We start from the raw sequence: 22,910 nt of genomic DNA, 5'->3' as shown, positions 1-22,910 counted from the left end.
CCTTTGACCTCAGTGTCTGTTTGAACTTCTCCCTTTTTGCCCCGTGTTCTCCTCTCTCCCCTCCTGAGCCCTTCAGGCCTCACCTGCTCCCCCACCCCCAGCCCTGACACCCCATGCAGCCCTTTAAGTTGGGTTCTCACTAACACCTGGGCCCTCCTGGCCCCTTGCTCCCTTGTCCCCACCACACATCACACTAACCCCAGCCTGAGAAAATCTCGTTGCCTGCTTTCTTGGCTCCTGGTTTCATACTTCCGGGTGTTATTTGACAACCAGCAGAGGTTAATTCAACTAGAGGTATGTTGAATCCCGCCTTGATATGTTCTGCTGATCAGTGAACGTCCCCTGCACACGAAATGGTAGCGCTCCTACCCAGCGGTTCCCTCAGCCTGAGCCCTAAGCTGGCTTGGTCAGGCCTCCCCTCCCATCGCTGTGCCCACTCTCCTGGGTGGGCAGCTCTTTGCCAACCATGGCACTTTAGGCCTGCCCTTTACCCCTGGGGGTCCTAGCCATTGGGTCACAGAGAAGGACACCTTTTCCTTAGGAACAGAAACCAAAACTGAGGTTCACCAGCAACAGCCCAAGGAAATTTCTCAGACTCTCGCTGAGGAGCGGGCCTATGGCAAATACCATCTTTGCAGAACACAAGTGTGTCCCTCCATCTTTACAAAGAATGAAGGAGGGTGCTAAATTCTGTATGTCTCAGCCTATGGGTTTTGAGCTCGAGTCAAGGGCTGACTCAGATGGAAGCCTAAGTGAGGACCTAAGTTTGGTGGTGACTGTGTAGGGGGAGGTACAATGGAAAAAAAAGGTGACGATCTCAAATCCCCCGTTCCACAAATGCTCATTAATTGGTTGCCGGAGACCATCAGGGGTGGAAACCTTATAAATTATCTGGTCAAGTGGTTCTCAAACAGTGCTCTGTGGGGTTCCACGGGAAAGCCTCAGGGAGCTAATTCACATGCAGGCCTCTGGGCTGGGCAGCAACTTATTTAAAAACCGTTATGCATAGGGGCGCCTGGGTGGCTCAGTCAGTTAAGCATCCTACTTCGGCTCGGGTCATGATCTCACAGTTTGTGAGTTCGAGCCCTGCATCGGGCTCTGTGCTGACAGCTCAGAGCCTGGAGCCTGCTTTGGATTCTGCGTCTCATTCTCTCTCTGCCCCTCCCCAATGTGTGCTCTGTCACTCAAAAATAAATAAAAATGTAAAAAAAAATTTTTTTTTCTTAAACCATTATGGGTAGCATAACTGTTGGGCAGGTGAAGAATTGAACTGCTCGGGTTCACATCTCAGCTGTGTCGCCTACCAGCAGATTGACCTTAGGCAAGTTACTTTGAATCTCTGTACCTCAGTTTGCTCATCTGTAAAGTGGGAGCCACAGCTTTACCCACAGTAAAGTTGTCAGAATTACGTCTACAAGTAAAGTACTTAGTACACACTCCGTAAATGTTAGCTATTATCGTTTCTCTACCTTGTTTTAAAGTATGGGAATGATGTATACCCTTTTATTCCTTCACTGATGCACCGAGCACGTATTTCCTGAGTAACTGCTATATGTCAGGCACTGAGTGAGGCTCTTGAGATATGTCAGTGAACAAAGCATATAAAAACTCAGATATACTGAAAACGTTTACTCTAAGTCTAGACTGACCTCATCCCCAGCCCCTATGATAGCCGTCTTTCTCTCTATGTAAATATATACAAATATATACAGATTTTTTTTCCCACTACCGTGTATTTACTTAACTCCGTCACTTGCATTTTGCACTTACTAAGTAAAGTACACTTACTAGGCTTCTCCTTCAGGCCAATATATATCAATCTAGGACATTCTGTTACCTAGTTGTTCCTCTATAGGGATAGGTGAAGATCTGTTCACCCAGTCCCTTGTTAATGGGCATTCAGATTTTCACCACTTTTAGATTTTTTCCTACTTACAGCAACAACCACCAGAAACTGGAATACATAACCTTCTGTACATGTTCTTTCCGTTGTCACTTTATTGCTTTTTTTAATGTTTATTTATTTATTTTGAGAGAGAGAGAGAGCTGAGGAGGGGCAGAGAGAGAGAGGGAGAGAGAATCCCACGCAAACTTCACGCTGTCAGCGCAGAGCCCGACGCGGGGCTCAAACTCACAAACCGTGAGATCGCCACCTGAGCCAAAATCAGACACTTAACTGGCTGAGCCACCCGGGGGGCCCCTGTAACTTTATTTCATAATGATTCTCAAATACGGGTCAAAGGGCAAGTTTGTTTTATATGTAGGGCCATATTCCTTTCCTTCCCAATTGTAGCAATTCATTCCCCCATTCTCCCGCTAAGTGCCTGCTAAGTGCTCCCCCTGCACTGGATGTCTGCCACGCCATGTTTCCTGTATGGTGCGCTAACGTCTCCTGACGTTTCCTGAAGCTGGTTATCTTCACCTGTGTTTACTGGCCATGTGCACTTCTGCATCTGTTCATACTTATTCCTGTCAATCACCGTTCTTTTTTTTTTTTTTTTTTAATATTTTTAGTGTTTGTTTATTTTTGAGAGGGAGAGAGACAGAGTGCAAGCAGGGGAGTTGGGTGGAGAGAAAGGAGGACACAGACTCTGAAGCAGGCTTCAGGCTCTGAGCTGTCCGCACAGAGCCTGACGCGGGGCTCGAACTCACAAATCGTGAGGTTATGGCCTGAGCTGAAGTCAGACGCTTAACTGACGCTTAGCCTGGGCAGAGCCACCCAGGCGCCCTGCAATCACTGTTCTTTTGACTTTACTGTGTCTTTTGGCATAAAGAAATTCTCATTTTCAGATAATGAATATGGTCCCATTTTCCTCTATTTCTCCAAGGTTTTTGTTTTGCTGGAGAAGGTATTCACATCTCTGATTATTCAGCCATTCACCTGAATTTTAGCTCTTGAATCCATCTAGAAACTACCACCGATATGGTGTGGTGTATTGCCAAGGGAGAGGGCTAGCTTTTCCAGATAGACAACATCTAGACCGGCTCTTATTATTAAATAAACAATTATTTCTTCACAGAAGTGAAATGCCATTTTGTCGTATATTACGATACATGTATATACACTATATTATGGTCCTCTTTGGGTCTTCCTACATTATTAGCATAATTTTTTTTTTTATTATACTGGGTTTTTAGGATATTTTCTTATGTGATAAAACTGGAATTCTCTCCATCTTCTTTGTCAAGAATCCCTCACATCCCTCCTTGTCTGCTTATCAGTCCTTCCAATGGCCTGGAGTCCTTACAGCCTTAAATGATGGCCCCACTCCTCTGATTCACTCTCTACCTTCTTTCCTCTGCCTTATTCCACACCAGCTACCCTGACCTCCCTGTGGTTCTTTGGCCACATCACATGCTCCTTTCCTTGACCTTTTGCTCCCAGTTTCCCCTTGCTTGGGAATATTCTTCCCCACATATCCACTTGACCCTACCTCCTGTAGTCCTGGCTCAAATCTAGCTTCTCCACGAGGTCTGCCATGAATACTTAACCCGTCTTCATGCTGCAGCCTTCCATGAGACCTTTCCCCATCCTTTCCATACAATCTTCCCCCACTTAGGCTGCTATGCTTTCTTCCTTTTTCCAGCACTTCTCACCTTACATGCTCTGTCTTCCTCCCCCTCCTACAATATAAGCCCCCTAAGGGCAGACATCTTCATCTGCCGTGTTCTGATTTATATTCCAGTGCACCCAGGCAGTTGGGTTCCAAAAATGCCACTGAACTTCTCATTGGAATCTTATCAAATCTATGTGTTACCACAACTTTAGGAATATGATCGATTTCTCCATCAATTTCAAATCTTGTTATAAGACTTGTAATACAAATTTGGAATTTTCTGTAAGGGCCGGCCTTGTCAGGTCTCCCTCTAAAATGTATTCTAGGTTCGATGATGTCTCACCTTCTCGTGGCCACCACACCAGCCGGGACCAGTGCAAACGTGTCTTAACTACTCTCATGGCTCCCTGTTGACTCATTTGCCACATGGCAGCCGGACTGACTTTTGGAAGTTGAAGTCCCTTTCCATCACTTCTCTTCTTAATGCCCTTGGATAGCTTCCTACTGCACTAGCATCAACTTCAGAAGTTGTCGCCCAGCAAAGGGTCCCGCACGGTCTGGCCCCTCTCAAACCTGGCCCTCGTCTTCTGTCGCTTCCCACGCTCAGTGCTGGTCTCCTTTCTCTTCAAAGCAGCATGCCAGATCCTGCTCTGGTAGTTTGCACTCCCTCCACCCTCTGCTGAAACTCTTCCCCTCGTCTTCGTATTTTCAGCCTCTTTGCAACATTCAGGATTCAGTGTAGACATATTTCCCCCCCAAAAGTCTCCCTAGACCAGCGTCTTGAAGTCAGTGCCTTGTTGGCCCCCAGACCACTGTCCCACTCATCACTCTGCTTTATTTTTAATTTTTTAATGTTTATTTTTGAGAGAGAGGCAGACAGAGTGTGAGCAGGGGACGGGCAGAGAGAGAGGGAGACACAGAATCCGAAGCAGGCTCCAGGTTCTGAGCTGTCAGCACAGAGCCTGATGTGGGGCTCGAACCCACAGACGGCAAGATCATGACCTGAGCCGAAGTCAGAGACCCAATCGACTGAGCCACTCAGGCACCCCTCTGCTTCTTTTTGAAGTGCCCTAATGACTGTGTGTCTCCTCCTGGAGCCCAGGCAGGCAGGGCTTCGTCTCTCTGTCTTGTTCCCGATGTAGCCGCATGGGCACCTAGCGGGTGGTCCACTGTATTTACCAGATGACTGAACAGTTGGTGACCTTTCTTGTTAAACTTATTCCCAGGCGTTCTGTAGCTTTCATTATATCATTAGTAAATTTTGAAAAATTTTGATGAGGATACGAATTTTTAGAATCTTTTTATTTTGCCTACACTTGACTGATTTTTTTTTTAATTTTTTTTTCAACGTTTATTTATTTTTGGGACAGAGAGAGACAGAGCATGAACGGGGGAGGGGCAGAGAGAGAGGGAGACACAGAATCGGAAACAGGCTCCAGGCTCTGAGCCATCAGCCCAGAGCCTGACGCAGGGCTCGAACTCACGGACCGCGAGATCGTGACCTGGCTGAAGTCGGACGCTTAACCGACTGCGCCACCCAGGCGCCCCTACACTTGACTGATTTTATGTTAGTTGCAAAATTCATGTCTTCTTTAGAATATATACATATATATATGTGTATATATTTGAGTCAGTAGACCATTATACTGCAAATAAAACAAACCCATAGTTTTTCAACCCATTTTTATTTTTGTTTTTTTTTTCATGTTTATTTATTTTGAGAGAGAGAGAGAGAGCAAGGCCATGTGTGTGTATGGGGAAGGAGCAGAGAGAGAGAGAGAGAGAGAGAGAGAGAGAGAGAGAGAGAGAATCCCAAGCAGGCTCTCCGCTAACAGCACAGAGCTTGAACCCACAAACATCAGATCATGACTTGAGCTGAAGTCAGAGATGCTTAACTTACTGAGCCACGCAGGTGCCCCTCAACCCATTTTGAAAGAGCACAATTTTAACCAACCATTTATTTTAGCAAGAACCATAAGAAAGTTTTAATGTTCATTTTATTGTTTTCGAGAGTGGCCTACTCACTCGCACCAGCATCATCTGTTTCTTCCAGCTCCCCAGACCTCATCTGGCCACTTTTCTACCTCCGCCTGTCAGACCCAGCCAGTAGGTCTTGGGTAATCTTTAGGAGCAATAAGCTGGGACAGACCTCAGTGCAAGTAGACATCATCTGCCCTTCTGTGGACCCAGGTTCTCTATTTATAAAATGAAGACATAACTAAAATCAGATTTCAGCCGCACTGAGTAGCACAGAGGACCGGATGCAGCTTGAAGATGGTGTGTTTGTTTACTGAACTTGAGCTTAATCTGGGGCAGAAACAGTGAGTGCAAAGGTCCTGTGGTGAGAGGTAGCATGACCAAAATTGAAACATTGCCAAAAAGGCCATCATGGCGGGAGAGCAGAGAGTGAGACGAATGTGTGATGAGCGGTCAGGTCGTACAGACAATCAGAGGCCACGCTTCTCTGGCTAGGCACACTAGAAACGTTGGAGGGCAGATGAAATTAGGCCAAAAGACTGGAGTAAAACTAAGAAATAGAGGAATGTCTGCCAGCCTAGAGAAAAATGGATAGTGAGTAGAAATGGATTGAGCATGCATAGAAGAGCTAAATGCCAGAAAATTGATGCAGCCTAAGTGCCAGCTCTGGGGTCCTGATGATCCTTGATCAGCATCGAAGAGTGCACGATAGGGAATTTAAGGGACAGGTTCAAACATATCAAAGGAACACTTTAAGTACCTTAGAGATGGAATGCTTTCATTCAGCCTCTTGCCTGAGTTATCCACTTTATTCATTTTGAGAGCTATTTACCAGGGTATTCGTATGAATTAAAACTGGCAAAGAACATAAAGGGTAATAAAACTCAGCAATGCTGTTTGAATATATGGTCACTCGGATAAAATCTCACCACTGTTAGCTGCAGACAGTTATATTTTGCCCTTTTAAGAGTTCAGTCATTAGATTCATAAAGTGTTGTCTTGGAGAGAGTTCCTTTTGTCTACTAGGAAATATGTGCAGAAATGTTTTTATCTACTACTACAGGGGCTGTATTTCACTTATCTTGATATCTCCCACAACCTGCCACTCAGTGCTGGGCACCTGAAAGACCCTCAGAGACCAGCTATAAATGTCAGATGGAATGAATTCATTTGTAGAAGATAAAATTCCCTTAAAGGCGTGAACTGATTTCCACACCCCTTTTTTTAAGAAAAATAGTATCTGCATCACAGAGGAGCTCCCAACTGTGACTCAGGGAGGTGTGGGCTAGACCGTTTCGCATAGACGTCCCGTGGTCACGTAGACGTTCGTGGTCATAGACCAGGGTCACATAGACGTTCATGGTCATAGACCAGGGTCACATAGACATTCTGTGTTCAGACATGCAGGTCCATCCCAATGGAACTGTTACAGCCTTGCCATCACTGAAATATTCAGCTTTAGGGACATAGGCTCTGCACTGCTCCAAACATGTTCACTGTCCATACTTTAGGAGAGAAGTGTCACCCATTCATCCCTTACATGAAGATCTCCTTTGCCTCTCGGGAAGCTTGATGTGTAATTAGCTCTGTGTTAAGAGATGCAGAGAATTCAGAGAAGTGTTATGTGTACTCTTTGCTCTCAAGAAAGGATCTTTGTTAAAACCAACATCAACAGTTGACTAAATATTCTGCGTCAACAAAATCCACCAATTTCTTGAACCACTTGTAACAATGATAAATGCGTAATGAAGTAAGTTAGCATATATTCAGTTGTGCTCTAAAAACATACTATCTATATGACACCAGAGTCCTTCTCAGTGTCCGGAGCTTTGAATAAATATCTTGAGAGAATTTGGGGTAAAAATAAAGGGAAGATAATGCCTCCATTAGGCTTCCTCGTAAATAAAAATAGCCAACCTCTTCATTTAAGCTGATAATCTATTTATAGGAAACAGTGGCTGAATTAGAACAAACATTTTCCAATTAATTACATATCCTGATTTTTCAGGTGCATTATCATATCAATATGGGTGATTAGTAATTCACAGGCTGCCTCATGTTAGGCAATTTTTCTTAAACAATGAAGGACGCATCAGCGCTATATATTTTGGCCATGGAGGCCAACAGAGAAAGTTAGCGAGAGGAGAATTTGGTTGGAATTTCGGCATCTCTTAAAAGGGTTGCTTGAGGATTCTAAAAATTTCCCTTTCAGCTACAAAGGATGTAAAGTGAGGGGAAATTTTTATTCTCTCTGCAACACCAGCTGAATGCATTTTAATGGGCTGTAGTGTCACTGGTGATTTATTACCCCTTTTTGTTCTTTTATGTGTTATATTTGTCATTTTGCTATGGCAGTTTCATCTATAAAACAGTATAGTTACAAGAAAATGGTGAGGGGATACAGGACTGCCATGGGAGAGTCTGTTCCTTTTTCCTTGTCATTTGGGGGAAGGAAATACTGAGTCAAATGTCAAGCATTTAATTTCAGAAATAATACATTTTAAAAGATGTATATTGCACCAAAACAGTATTGTTTTCCATTTTTGCTACATAAACTTAAGAATTTCTGTGTAACGGTTTTCAATATAAAAGAACTTCAGTTTTAAATATCCTTTTGCATTTTCCCTTCTATCAGCAGGATGATAAAGGAAAATAAAACAATGTATTTAACTTTCATTTGCTTAAGGCATAGAGCTTTCTGGCCTGAAAAGCACAAATTGAAAAATGTTATATTTTAGGAAATCTACCTTTTAATTTCACTATTAATCTGGTGCATTGTACATGGTCAACATGGATGCTGCAAGTGAAGTTTCAAGCTCAAAAGAAACCAAGTTTTTGAGAAAAGATTCAGCATAGTGGGGGAAAAATAAGATTTTTGCGTGAAAGATACTATGTTTATCCGTTGAATTATTCTTACCTTTTTAAGTATGGGAAGATGTTATTTAAATTTTATAGTAAAATTAAGTTAGTTCATCCTTGATAGTAGTAAATGTGGAAAGGACCTGGATATTTTTAAAATATTTATCAAAATTGAATGGCACTATCTGTTTCTCTAGGTCATTCTCTTCACCCTAGTGCCCAGCATGGAACTGGATACATAGTAGCTATTCAGAGGTATCTACTTGTTGGTAGATACCATCCTTCATGACATGCTGATATTCATCCCTTGCTTTAAAAAAAAAATGTCACTACAGGGGCGCCTGGGTGACTCAGTCGGTTAAGCATCCAGCTTCAGCTCCGGTCATAATCTCATGGTTCATGAGTTCGAGACCTACGTCAGGCTCTGCTGACAGCTCAGAGCCTGGAGCCTGTTTCAGATTTTGTGTCGTCCTCTCTCTCTGCCCCTCCACCCCCCAAATAAATGAAAAACATTTTTAAAAATTAAAAAAAAAGAAAAAAAGTCACTACAATTTAGAATATGAGGCATCAAGATTAATTGTGACAGTTTTATGTCTAAGAAATCCTTCAATTTCATTCAAAAATTTGTAGGCAAAGGGCCATGCTCTGCTGTTTTGGTTGGCTTTAGACTAGTCTCCTTCATAAATGAGTATTTTTAGAATCCTGTGAAATACTTAGTGTTTGTGAGAGACTTTCTTTTCTTTTTTTTTTTTTTTTAAGTATTTATGGGTATGATCCCATATACGTAATCGGGATGGGAAGGAGTCAGAAATTCCTTCATGACTGTGACCCAACAGGATGTAGAAGAATCAACAGATCAAGAAAATATCAAGGATAGATCTAGAATAAACAAATTTCCCCTTTTAGAGAAAGAATTCTTATTTCACTTGCTTTACTGACCTTGTAAATGAGTCAGGGGACAGTCAGGATGGGCAAGTGAAAAGAGAAAAAGCACAGTCCCTTCAACGAGATTGCCTCATTTCATCTGCCCTCTTGACAGTATCAGTCAGTGCCAGACAGGGTCCTCAGCGACTCTAGTGGACTGAGAGGAAGGCCTCTTTTTTATTTTTTTTTTTCATTTTTTTGAATGTTTATTTATTTTTGAGAGACAGAGCACGAGCAGAGGAAGGGCAGAGAGGGGGGGAGATACAGAATCCAAAGCAGGCGCCAGGCTCTGAGCTGTCAGCACAGACCCCAACGTGGGGCTCGAACCCACGAACCCTGAGATCATGACCTGAACCAAGATCATGACCTGAGACGAAATCAGAGGCCTAATCAACTGAGCTATGCAGGCACCCCTGAGAGGGAGGCTTCTTAAAATTCCAACATGTTAAAATCCGCCCCCCCACCTCACCCCAACACTCACGCTACTTTTAGAATTGTCATCTTCATTACCAAGGTGAAAGGATCTTGGGTAATAATCTGATTCGTACTCAAACCATGGCATTTCTAGCTTAGCCACCATATATTCTTTTTTCTTTTCTTTTACTTTTTTTTTTTTTTAAACACAGAACACATTTACTTTTTATTTGGAAATAATGTCAAACTTTAAGTTGCAAAAATAAAAATATCACAGAGAATACTGGTATATCCTTTATCAGATTTCCCTCTTATAAACATTTTACCCTATTGGCTGTATCATTTGCTCTCTCTCTGCATGCGTGCGTGCCTGCACACACGCGCATACATCAATTTTTTTTTTCTGAAGGATTCAAGGACAACTGACATATGTCATGACCCTTCACCTCCTAAATATCTCAGTGCATATTTCCTAAGGATAGGCATATTCTATTATGTAATCATAGTACAGTGATCAACTTGATGAATTCACATTAATTCAGTACTTTACTGTTCTTATTCCCATTTGTCAGTTAACCTAACATGCCCTTAGTACATTTCCCTCCTCCACTATAGGATCTAGTCTAGGTAGGTCAGTTATGTCATTTGGTTTTCATGCCTGGTCAGCCTCCTTTAGTGTAACCATCATATATTCTTGACCATGTGGCCATTCTCTCTCCAGGAAGGCTGTCCTAAGGACAGGAGGAAGAGAGGTTGCTCTCCTTTACAGAATTGTATTTGTCTGGCTACTTTCCCATCTCATGTGCTTGTCGAATGTGAATCTATGACATCATGAAGATATAGGGCCAAGGGAGTCTCACTTTACTTGATAAATCATTCAAAACAATATTTTTGTTAAAAATCAACATGTCATGAAGTAAAATGCAACATTTGCATGCTTTTTTATCTTTATTTTTTGAAAAGATTGAACAATAGACTTCAAAGAAATTTCATGCCAGTAGTAGGGCTGCTTAGGATAAACCTCCGGTTTGCAATGGTACTTGTCCTCTCTCGTCTGCCCAGTGAGTACAAGTGAGAGAAAGGTGTAAGAATTACGCGTCTCTTTGACCAGCTCATGGGGAACAGTGAATTGAGGGCCCTCAGGTTTAGATTCCAAGATCATTTTCAAAATCACACGATTTCCTAGGGCAGTTTTCAAACATATCCGACAGGAATCTGGGCCTAATGAGTCTCTGTATCGGATTTTAGTAGAGTGGTTTACCCAGGAACTCTGGCTCTCAATGCACATAATTTAGAAAGAATTTGTTTTATTTTCTGCTTATTTGTCTGTTACACTTACTTTAGATAGAAGTTAATGAATCCAAAGTCCAGGTTTGGATTCTCTTAAACTCTAAATCTCAGCTTCCCTATCTGCATAACAGAGAGATTACTTTTCTTAGCTTCTTGGTAGGTTTTGGGAGAATGAATACAATGACAGATAGAAAGGACCTGCACAAAGCTGGCTCAGGGTAAAGAGGAGGAATTGGCCATTGCTAGCAACTTCTTTGGTAGCTTTGCTCTTATCCCAATAGAAGATTGTTTTATGGCTCTCTGATCTTTCAAGAGAACTAGGTCATTAACCTGGGCCACCGCCACTCCCAAATTTGAGGGCTGCAGCCCTTCTGAAAGGTGCAAATGTGAACTTATGGGAAAATGAATGGATTTCTTGATGCTGCGGAGGGTGTTATTTACATGAGCGCCATGCACATACTGTGGTCTCCAGGAGCACTGGAGCGTGAGAGGAACGTTATTATTCTATCATATGTCAAGGCTTGTAATGAGTCCCCCACAGATGATATTATATTCTCCATTTGCCTATCTTTGGGATATAAACTGCATCAGCATGACCCAGGCTATTATCTTGCTACTGGCAATAATGGTGATGATGATAATGATGAAAACATTACCACATTTTCAAAGACAACTACTTTATTTGAAGCAGGAATAGCCCAAAGCAGTGTATAACCTATTCTGCTCTTCCCTGTGCCATAGAATAAAATGCCAGGCTCCCTTTGTCATCCTGGCCATTTGGAGTTCCTTTGTTCCTCACTGTCCTTGGTGTATATGTGGACACCTCTCTCTGATTTGCCCTTCAGTTACATCAGTTCTCAAGGGAGCATGAGCGGATGCACTTTAATAGCACTCCATTAAGAAGGCTTCTAGATTATCTCATTGAATAACTTTTTTAGACATTGAATATGAAGTTGGAAAAATACACAGTAGTTCATAAGGGAATGAGAAGCAATGCGAGTCTTCTTCCACATGTTGTTTTCCTTTAGGAGAGTACATAACTATCCCTGAGAAACAATCTTTGTAAGTAAGCCCGGCACTTGTCTCGGAGTTAATAAATGGCACCTGTTCAGCACATCTATCAGTATCTCTGATGAGTTTTTCCATTTACTCCTAGTAAATATTCAAGCAGTACATCACTTCAGCAATGTAATTGATGTTCAGTCTAATTTACTTATTGGTGTTGCTAATGATGCAGTTATTAATTGTGGTTTATTATTAATTATAACAGCTTCCTCAGTTGGTGCTCTTGGTCAGAACATATACCGGCATATCAGTTATTACTTGGGATTTCGCCTGTCTTTGCAGGGTTTAATTTTACCTTTCTACCCAAGATTATATATGACTTCACAGTAAACATGATAAACAAAATTACCTTTGATATTGCCAATCTAGTGGATTCTCCTTTTATGTCTTTGAATAATTTCTTTAGATACTGGTGTATATTTATGTGCAAATACGTGCATGCACACATGTATAGAGACCTCGTCAAAGTGGGTTACATGTGTCTTTTAGACAGTTCAGGGGATTAATAAAGAGAATTTTCAGATTTCTACCTTGTTTCTTCCTTGTTTTTGTTAACAAGGAAGTTAAAAAATACTCCCAGAGCATGGTCATAGAAATGACATAACCATTTTATTAAATCAAATTATTCTTAACAGTTTAAATCATGTTAGCATGATCTTATTATAAGCTTCTCTCTTTTTTTTTTTCTTTCTAAAAAGGCCCAGACCGTTGTCATTATTCTCCAGCAGAAATTTTGGCCAGTTGAAAGACTTCTAAAACAAATTCCATATATGATGGTGAAAAATGGTCTATAGCTACTTAATCATTACGATTATTGAGTTCATAACACTTTATTCTTGACAGATACTCATTTCCTGTCTCTCTGATACGTACCCAGTTAACTTTCTCGTCATTGATGGATATATATTTCACTGCTTTGGCGCTGAAAATATAACATTTTGTCACTAGTATTTATTTCCATGCTCTTTTTATTCTATTAATCGCATTTTATCATTGATGAAAGTTTGGCCAGTAAATTTACTGGCTTCTTCCGTGTACTGGCTGTTTCTTGGTGTGCTCCGTGGAACCAGCATTCAGACATGTTCCTTCTTTCTCTGGATATTGTCTGGATGCCCGTGTAAGGTTATCTGGAGATCGCTACAGATGCGTTTTATCTTCCTAATCGCCCTGCTACATGCTGGAGATCAGTAGAGGAAAGACCACAAAATTAGGCCTGTTGTCATCTTTACTTAATTATACTTCCATTTTTGTCTCTTGTTTCTTTTTATATCCATCGTGCTACCTAAGAACATAAATGGGAAAAGAATAGGTAGATTATGAAAAGAGCACAATTTCAGAATGCGATTAATCACGACAGATCTTCCATTCAGCACATGTATTCTCACATGTACTGTGGATACATAATAAGATATTGGGCCAGGTCAGATGAGGGCCAAAAAGCCAAAACAGCTTTGTCTCAAGGCCCTGATGTTAGCAGATGATAGAAGGAATTTGCCAAAATGACTGAACTGAGGGTAAAAATAAGTTCCATGCAAGAAGGGTAAAGCAAGGTTCTATAGTGGTACCGCGGGATGGGGAGTACTTCCTACAAAGCAGTCGAGAACAGTATTTGGGCTGGGTGGCCTTTGAAAAATGGGCACAGTTGGAACCTATCAAAAGTGAATAGGGCGATGTTCCCATGGAGAAGGAGCAGCAGGAGCCCTGAGAAGGGGAAATGTTGGATGTATGGAGAAAACTGAACATGTCCATTGGGTTGGAACATAGATAAAGGAAAGTGAAAAGAAGAAGGATATATAGTTAGGAAAAGGGGTTGGAGCTAGCTCATGGAAGGCCTTGATTGCCTTTTGAAAGAAGCATTAGGAAACTCTTGGGTTTCTTGTTGTGTTTTTAAATGAAAGAGTGACCTGATTAGAGCAGTTCTTTGGGAAGACCAATATAGCTGCAGTGTGTAAAACAGACTGGAAGGGATGTCTACCTGGGAGTCAAGTACAAAAGTCCAGAAGGGAAATAAGCCAGGTTCATGGTGACAGGAATGAAGAAGAGATAAAGAGAGTATAACTTTTTTTTTCTTTTTTTTTTTTTTTTACTTTTTATAGATTGGGTTGGGGGGTGAGAACTGACCTGTCTCATGTCAGGTAACTATTCTTCAACCCAAGGATAGGAATGAATAAACGCTCCTTTGTAATACATTTCATTTTTATGTGCTGAGGCTCCAGATGCCCTTTTATGGACAACCAAAAGTCATTTAACTGGCTCTGACTTTTATTGAGTACATGCTACATTCTAGGCACTAAGAATATAGAGAAGAAAAGACGCAGCTTTTCTCTGTAAAAACGAGAGCTCCCATGCTTGTTTAAACCTACGTGTTCAAAAATATCCTGCATACAGACATAGGTCCCATGTGGTCACTACTCTCTTTATAAATACCGGCTGTAGGTTTTAAGACATTCATTCAGTAAAGACTTACTAAGTGACCACTGTGTTAAAAGCATTGTGCTAATCGCCAGAAGTCAAAGGTGGGTAAGAAATACTCCTTTACTCTTGAAAAGCTCCAGTGGAAGACTGCATCCGGGCACCTGCTGGTCTCCTCCTTGGTTAGATAAATGATCTTAATTCCTTGTCTCTTTTTGCATGGTCCTTCTTTTCTACCCTGTTGATCACTGGTGCTTCTTTTCTTCGATTCCTTTTTAGCGTCTCTACCTTGAGCAGTGCATTGTGTTCTGGCAGGGTCATGTGCTTGTCACTTCTCTGGGGCATTTTCAACATCACACGGACTGTATTACCACACCTTTCTTTTCTGCACTTAGGCCCAGGACGCCCATGTCCTCATATATTTATCTTCCTCTTCTTGCAGGATTTTAATTTCCTTATTGCATTGTTCTGCACTTCGGTAGTATGTTTTCATTCTTTTCTGAGGTTCTCCTCTTTACAGCTGATCAAGATAATTTTCAACTTGAGTGTTATCATTCAGAGTGTTAGCAGGAGTCGCCCAAGTTTTCCGTGTTACTGGGAAAAGTTGCGATGCAGTGAAGCAGGCATAGTCTCACAGACTTGCCTGGACCCAGGCACTTCTCACTGTCTGAGGACAAGCTACTTCTCCTGATCGCTCCTGCTGCCTTAGTTTCTTCATGTTTAAAATGGTATTGATTACACCTCATGATATAATATTAAATAAAGTTATATAAGATACCTGGTATATCTTACATAAAGTAGGACTTCAAAAAGGTCAGCCGTAGCACTTGGGCAATCAGTTGGCATACCTTAAATTCCTTTACAATTAACAATATCGTTCAATCTCTACTTCCTATGGCTACTCCTAAGACTAGTGTTTGATTCCATGAGTTTGTCTTTTTTTTTTTTTTATGCTTATTTATTTTGAGAAAGAGAGAGAGAGAGAGCAAGCAGGGGAGGGACAGAGAGAGAGAGAGACAGAATCCCAAGCAAGCTCCATGCTGTCAGCACAAGGCCCAACATGGGGCCTGATCTCACGAATCATGAGATCATGATCTGAGCCCAAATCAAGAGTCAGACCCTTAACCGACTGAGCCACCCAGATGCCTCCATAAGTTAGCCTTTTAATTGTGTCAAAAGATCATTTAAAATAGTGCACTGGGGCGCCTGGTGGCTCAGGTGGTTAAGATTCTGACTTTGGCTCAGGTCATGATCTCATGGCTCGGGGTGAGTTTGAGCCCCACATCGGGCTCTGTGATGACAGCTCAGCCTGGAGCCCGCTTCAGATTCTGTGTCTTCCTCTCTTTGCCCCTCCCTCACCTCAAGAATAAATAAACATTAAAAATTTTTAAAAAATAAAATAGTGCACTGAAAGTTGCTGACAAAGTGAGACATGAATATATTGGGAGGTGTTTTTAAAATCAAAACCCAATTAAAATTTTTCCCTTTTTGCCATTGTCTGTGAATACCTTCCTCACCAAATATTTAGGACCGATGAGGCTCTCAAGTGGAATTTTTCTTCATGTTGTATAGGGAATCACCTAGGGTGGTACATATAGATTCCTAGGTCCTACCCCAGACCTTTGATCCTGAGTCCCTGGAGAATCCAGCCATCTGCATGTTTCAGAAACACTTCCAAATGTTTCTTAAACTCTCTATACATGGAGAACTTCTGTTCTAGAAAATATTGAACAGAATGGCACAATTAATAGAAGCCTCCTTTATTAAAGAACTTCATTGTTTAAGGAAAAGTTGTATGCTTACTAAATGAGTATATGGGGGGGCGCAGATTATGTGACCCGAGTCTCTCCTAAGAGCCCAAGGATCCTCATTATGTTTCTGAGGGTCACCTTTGGTGCAGATAGCTTACTGGCCATGTGCAAAGCCCCTCACGTTTCTGCGTGCAGTGCGCTAGACTCTGTACATTTTTTGAATCTCAGAAATAATGATTTCTTCTAGCAACCACGTAGGATTTATTAAGTATACTTATTTTTTGATAAAATAGTGAATGACCAGTTTTAGGCAGCAGCAAAAGCTACAAAGGGTTTGGGTAAACAGCTACTACTTTGTGCAGGAAGCTATGAGGATTCTTTCTCCCACAGGAATGATTTTTAAGAGCTAAAAACATAAGCTAGATCATGACCCTAGACACATCGTCTGGAGGAAAATTTGAGGGACAGCACATTTTTATTTTAATGCCTTTAAAGTTTGGTTTCAACCAAAGCGGGCTCTTAACAGGTGCATCCTCAAAAACACCCACTCACGTTCCCTTTATGGATTATCCACTTTGTCTGAAAAGTGAACACAGTTGATACCTTATAATTGACAAGTTGTGTCCTCATTTTATTACTTGACCATGGTTTGAGAAATGCAAATGGAAAAAATAAAGCTATTTCATCAGAATAGGAACAGCACTAATAATTCTCTTGAAACTTTTAGTGCCCAGATAGTAAGTGATAAGGCTTTGATAGATCATCTTACCCACAGGGTGTTGGCCACATCAATAAATGAAAGCAGTAACTGTCATGAAATTAGAACAAAAATAAAAAAGTAGATTAATTTTTTAGAGACAGTATATATCAAACAATCCCGTAGCTCAGTTTTATATGAGAAATTATATTTCTGAGTATTACTCGTAAGCCATGCATGTTCTGCATGCCCTACGGTGGAAATTAGGGACAAAGGAAGAGTTATAAATTCAAAAGCATAATCAGGTTACAAATAATACATAAAGTGTGAAGGGAGATTATTCCAGAGTAGTGATTGACTCTATATTCCCAGGAAGAAAAACAACGATATGTAATTTAAATGAAAAATCTTGGAGATGCTTCGCGATTATGTATAACGTTAAGGTACAGCTGAGAAAAATGAAAAACAGACTGCAAGGAATTCTAATTCTCTGAGCAACAAGACGTGAATGAACTGCCTCGCAGTCATGTTTAAAGCTGGGATGTTGCTATTTTTAAGAAAAAGAAAAGAAATCTACCTCCACAAAAGGTGAAAACCAAACCCCTATGAAAAGTAACTAAAATAGCTTCCAAAGTCCGTGAAGTCATAGAAGTGCCAGCACAGAGTGGCTGTGGCTTCCTCAGTTGACATTTTAGAGTATCTTTGGGGACCCGAGTGCTCTCATCTCCCATGTCTCCACAGCTGCCATTTTATTTTCTACTTTTGTTTTGCCTCCTGTCTCCTCTTGAAAGGCGGCCCCACCTCCTCGGTTTCACTTGCCAACGGTTCCTATAGTTGCTGCCCCCAACTTTTTTCTCCCCTTTCCCTCCAAATGCCAAGAGTGGTAATTTGGTATTTGGTTTGCCACCGAAACCATTCACATGTGGTGGGAATGGAGCATTTGGTGGCTTAGATTCCATTTAAACATTGAACCCACACACACGTTTTCCCTGGCAGGAAGCCGACCGCTTATTTTCCATAAATGGCACCAGCATCCACCCCATGCTGGGCGTCTGAGACCTGAGCGCACCAGTGTGCGGCCAGCAGGGTGCCCTCTGTGAGTCCCTTGTGCCCTGTCAGTTCCACTCGCCCCTTTACCTCAGACGTGTGAGGCAGTAGCCTTTCCAATGGTCCCTGAAAGCCCGACCTTTCCTTTCTTCCATGAACCTGCATAGAACTGCCCACTTCGTCTTCTCAAGGCACAGCTCTGTTATGTTCTGCGGCTTCTTGTTTCTTAAATTCGGTACAGGCTGTTCTAGACAGTAAGCAAAGCCAGTAAGCAAACCATAAAGCTTCAGTTTCTCAAGCCTGTCCTCCACTACTCCCCAACCTGCACCCGGGCTTCAGCCCAGCCAAGTGCGTATCTGATCACAGAGATATCTTTGTGCCCTCCACCTCTCCGTCTTGGCTTACGAGGCCTCTCCCTTTGGAATCCAACCCGTCCTTTGAGCCCATTCATATTACAACCTCTGGCAAGGAGCCTTTCCAAGCCTTCCTATCCACTCTCCCCCACATTGTGTTCTGTAGCTCACTCATGGCACTTCACGAGGCTTCTGGTATTGTGCGCTGAAGAATGAGGTACCAGCCTTCTTACTCACCTTGAATTCCCCTGCAGATCCTAGTTACAGCACTTTAAGCATAAAAGGTACTCAGGAAGGAGTTGTTAATTTGCAGATTGTGAAAACCAAGTTTAGCTTTATCACAGGAGTTGGATTGCTCCAGCAAGTGTCCATTCCAGGAATGTTTCCACCATGAATTTCTGACCACTTGTCCTGCCCCTCCCCACCTTTGGGATATAATTCCGAGTAGTGTCATCCTCTGCGTTTTTCTCTTCCTCTTCCTCTTCCTCTTCTTCATTCTAGTTATGAGGAGTGAGGAGGGAGCCCTAGAGCTCTGTGCTCCTGGATAAACCCACAGCCTCTACCCCAAGCCTTACATCTCCCCATCACCCTCTGCCTTGAGACCCTCAGGATTGATCTCATGATGCCTCTTTCTCAGCAAGCCCAGGTATCTAGCTCTCCCTTCTTCCCCTAGACCTTCACCCCCATACCACTCAGTGCATCCCTGCCTCTTTCCTCTCTCTGTTTTCAGAACCCTTCAGTGTGCTCTGGGACTCAAGGTTAGTCACCGGCCAGTCCCATATATCTGCAGCCTCATCCGTTCTCCTTACCACTGCTACTGGCAACTATTTCAAAACGTATGCTCTCTCCCCGCTTTACCTACACCTCCTCCCTCATCCGCAGCCACACCTGACCATCTTGCTTCTGCTGCTGGGAAAACAAAGCAATCAGAAGAGGCCATTCAAATGTCCTGCCCCTGGGCCACCCACATCCGCTCACCCCCAGACCTCTGTGCCCGTGCTTGCCATTCTTCCTGTTTGTCTGGGTGAAGCGTCTGCCCGGTGGCTGAAGCCAGTCCCTCCCTTGGGCACTGGGGCCCATCCCTTCCTGCCCCTTCAAGCTCCGGTGGTCCTCCTTTCTCCCTAGCCTCGTCACAATTTCCCTGTTGGGTCATAAGCATTCAAAAATGCTGTACATTTTCCCGTCTTAAAAAACAAACAGGGGTGCCTGGGTGGCTCAGTCGGTTAAGCGTCTGACTTTGGCTCAGGTCATGATCTCACAGTTTGTGGGTTTGAGCCCCACTTTGGGCTCTGTGCTGATAGCTCAGAGCCTGGAGCCTGCTTCAGATTCTGTGTCTTCCTTTCTTTCTGCCCCTCTCCTGCTCATTCACTCTCTCCCTCTCTCTCTCTCTCAAAAATAAACATTAAAAATTAAAAAAAAAAAAAAAACTACATTCTTCTCTGGCTTGTCCACACTGGTACTCCCTCTGTGTGAATTCTCACTGACCTCTTCCTTGCTGGTTTCCATCCCTTGCCAATTGGCTGCTCCTTGTCGTCTCCATTACTGGTTCCTCCTTGTGACCTGTCCCCCCAATTCCCCTCCTAAGTGCCCTCATTCAGTCTTATGGCTTTACATAAGATCTTTTTGTTGACAACTCCAACATTTATGCCCTTATCTGCCTGGATCTCTCTCTCCCCTTTGTTGCCAGCTGACTACTTGAGGTCTCTTTTGGATGGCTGATGCCTCAAAACTAGCCCCAAACCAAATTCCTCATTTCCCCACCTACCTCTCCAAACTGCTCCTCTCAGTCTCCTACATTTCAGTCAAGGGCAACTCCATCTTACTCGGGTCAGAAACCTGGATGTCTTACCAGCACAGTCTACTTCGCGTTCATGGGCAAACACTGAAGGCTCCACTGTCAACATACACCTCAAGGTTGACCGTGTCTTACCACCTCCACTGCTACAGTCTTATTCCAAACCATCCTAATCTCTTGCATGGATCATTGCAATAGCCTCATAACTGATCTTCCTGTGCCCACCATTGACCCCTATGCTCTATTCTAAACCCCTCTCCCAGCATGATCCTGTTAAAACAAACCAAGTCACATCACCCCAGCACTCACAATCCTCCCATAGCTCCTATCTCATGCAGAGAAAAAGCCAAGTCCCCTCGGGGATCTGTGGAGGTGCCCCCAACTCTGCCAGTGTGTCCACTGCAGACCCACCTCGGTATTTTACAGTCTTGTCTTGTACCTTTTAACTTTTTCTTCCTGCCTAGAATGCTCCTCCTCCCTGCTTGTCAGTAGAGCTCACTCCCTTCCCTCTTTCAAGTCTCTGCTCAAATGTTGTTTTCTCAGTCATTCTCCGATTTCCTGTCTCGGACAGAGCCGAGTAGCACCTGCCCGACCCTCACAGTCCCCACCCCGAAGAGCATGCTTCTCTGGAGACTGGTCCCGATTAACATCCTGCAGACAGTATCTGTTTCCATCCGGGTCTGCCCTTCCCCACAAGAGTATAACTTCCATGAGGACAGAGGCTTTTATTATACCCATTTGTTCACTGTTACATCCCTAAAACAGCGCATGGCACCGTTGAGGTACTCAATAAATACTTAGTGAATAAATGAAGGACATTGCTGATTTTCTCCCACATTGAAGGACAGCCTAGCACTAGTCCCCATGATGCAGATATTGCGGGGAGCTAAGCTGGCCCTGGGCTATTCCTATTCTTCACTCTTGCTTTGAGGAAGGCTTCCTGTTTTCTCAAGGTGAGGCAGTCCCAGTGCTGTGGGCCACGCGATCAGTAACTCCAGGAAGCAGTGGTGGCTTTCATGGCCTTCTGGGCTGGCATCCTTGGGTCCTCTGGAAAAATTTCTGCAGCCAGTTTGGTAGTCCAAATTGGGCCCAAACCTCAAACCAGTGGCTGAGTACATCGTGTTCTCAGCCTGGCGTGCTGCTGTTTTTTAACATCGGACACTGGGCCAAGACTCACTGTTTTCGGCTAAGTTGAAAACCAACCAAATACTGCATGGGATAAAATAATCCCCTTTCTTATAAGATTTCTCCCATTAAGTGTTTTATCTGAAACCTTAAACAATGCACGTCTACTGGAATACCACCCTTTATCATTTTCTTGGCCATTAAACAAAACACGGAAAACCCAGAGCCGTCACGAGGAGTCAGTAGAGTGGGCATCTGTGAAGATTATGCTCTACGATTTTAGCAGCCTGTCACCTTCAATCTCTGAAATATTTAGCTTATTCATCATTTTAATGAATATGTTCAAGCCTAGATAATGCCCCCGTTAAATGCATACATTAGAATTTATTCCCTTCAAAAGGATCTAAACATGCAGTAAACTAACTCTAAAGGGAACACACAGTGGAAGAGAAAAAAATGCTTTTCCACGAAGAATTAGAATTGATACTGAAAAAAAAAAAAAGAATGAAAGTTCATACCATTAGAATCTTGGCAAGAAAATAACAAGACAGAGGGGAAAATATTATGAAAACAACTCTTTTGCCAAGCAGTTTGTAAATTATACTGTTAAATTCATAGATTTGGGGGGGGGGTGGGAAGAAGCTATCCATTGCAACCACATTCTGTCACAAATTATTCTCTGTCCCAGGCTGACAGCTCACAACCACATGGTTCCAAAAAAACAAAAGTGGAGAAAAGAGCATCCTGTGGAAAGGGATCGTAAAGATCTCCATTTCAGGAAAGACTGAAAGGGCAGGGCAGGCAGCCAAAGGCAGGAATGGCAGACACCCAGCGTGAACTTGAGATTCACGATGCACACCTCTGTGAGATTACCTCAGCCTGGTGACTTATGTCATCCCAACTTGTATGCACGTTGCTGCTTCCCGGATCAGTCCCCAACCCACTCTGGCACTGTCACAATGATCTGGTGGCCATGCCCTGTTGCGGGCAAAGGGAGGGTCGCTCCCAGACAGCTCGGGGCAGCCCTCCTCTCCTTTTCTGAGTTGCTCTCCCATTTTGCGTGATTGCCGCCATAATCTCACTGCAACTGTGTCCTGCGAAGATGGAACATTTCATTTTCTTGACCTGCAATGTGAAATGAGTTAAAAGTAGGTGCTAAAGAATGATAATACGGAGCTTATGCTAGCTGCATAGCAATGGGCTTGTCTGCTTTCCAAAGGGAATGAAAGGCAGCGAGGGAGACTCTTTTCCTGTCCTAAAGATGTGTAGAGTATTCACCAGTTCTCATGGAGCAGGCCAAAGTGTTGGCTAAAGTCAAACACAACCAGTTGTTTAATTCACAGAAACAGACATGACCGTTGACAAGACAAACTCTTCCCTTACTGAGTGTTTACAATGTATGGGTTGTATCCGTGTTGTTTTTTATACTTCAGTATTTTAGGCTAAATAAAGTTTTTCTAAATCTCTTTCCCAAGTGCTGTATTTACTGGCATAATTTAGTTACAAAGAAACTCCGCCAGTCAGTTATTTAGAAAATACATTTGGAGCGTTTGAAATCTATTAACTACTGAGATAAATAGAATGACTCCCAATATGCCAATATGCCAACATTGGGTAGAATAAACCAATTTAATTTTATTGTTT

General features: G+C 42.7%; 1 protein-coding gene and 1 long non-coding RNA gene across 12 annotated transcripts in view; one reads left to right on the top strand and one right to left on the bottom strand.

Moving 5' to 3' along the window:
• PTPRM (protein tyrosine phosphatase receptor type M) overlaps positions 1-22,910 on the top strand; it is a 796,726-nt gene that overhangs the window by 541,822 nt on the left and 231,994 nt on the right. The window lies entirely within an intron of this gene.
• LOC123588431 lies at positions 13,037-18,473 on the bottom strand. The gene is made up of 2 exons (XR_006707838.1): positions 18,084-18,473; positions 13,037-13,368 (listed from the first exon to the last, which is right to left on the bottom strand). It is a non-coding gene; the product is annotated as an uncharacterized LOC123588431 (long non-coding RNA).

Source organism: Leopardus geoffroyi, chromosome D3, assembly GCF_018350155.1.
Source record: "Leopardus geoffroyi isolate Oge1 chromosome D3, O.geoffroyi_Oge1_pat1.0, whole genome shotgun sequence".
Taxonomy (NCBI): Eukaryota; Metazoa; Chordata; class Mammalia; order Carnivora; family Felidae; genus Leopardus; species Leopardus geoffroyi.
The sequence above is the reverse complement of the archived record's forward strand: the minus strand, read 5'-3'. Positions and strand labels throughout refer to the sequence as shown.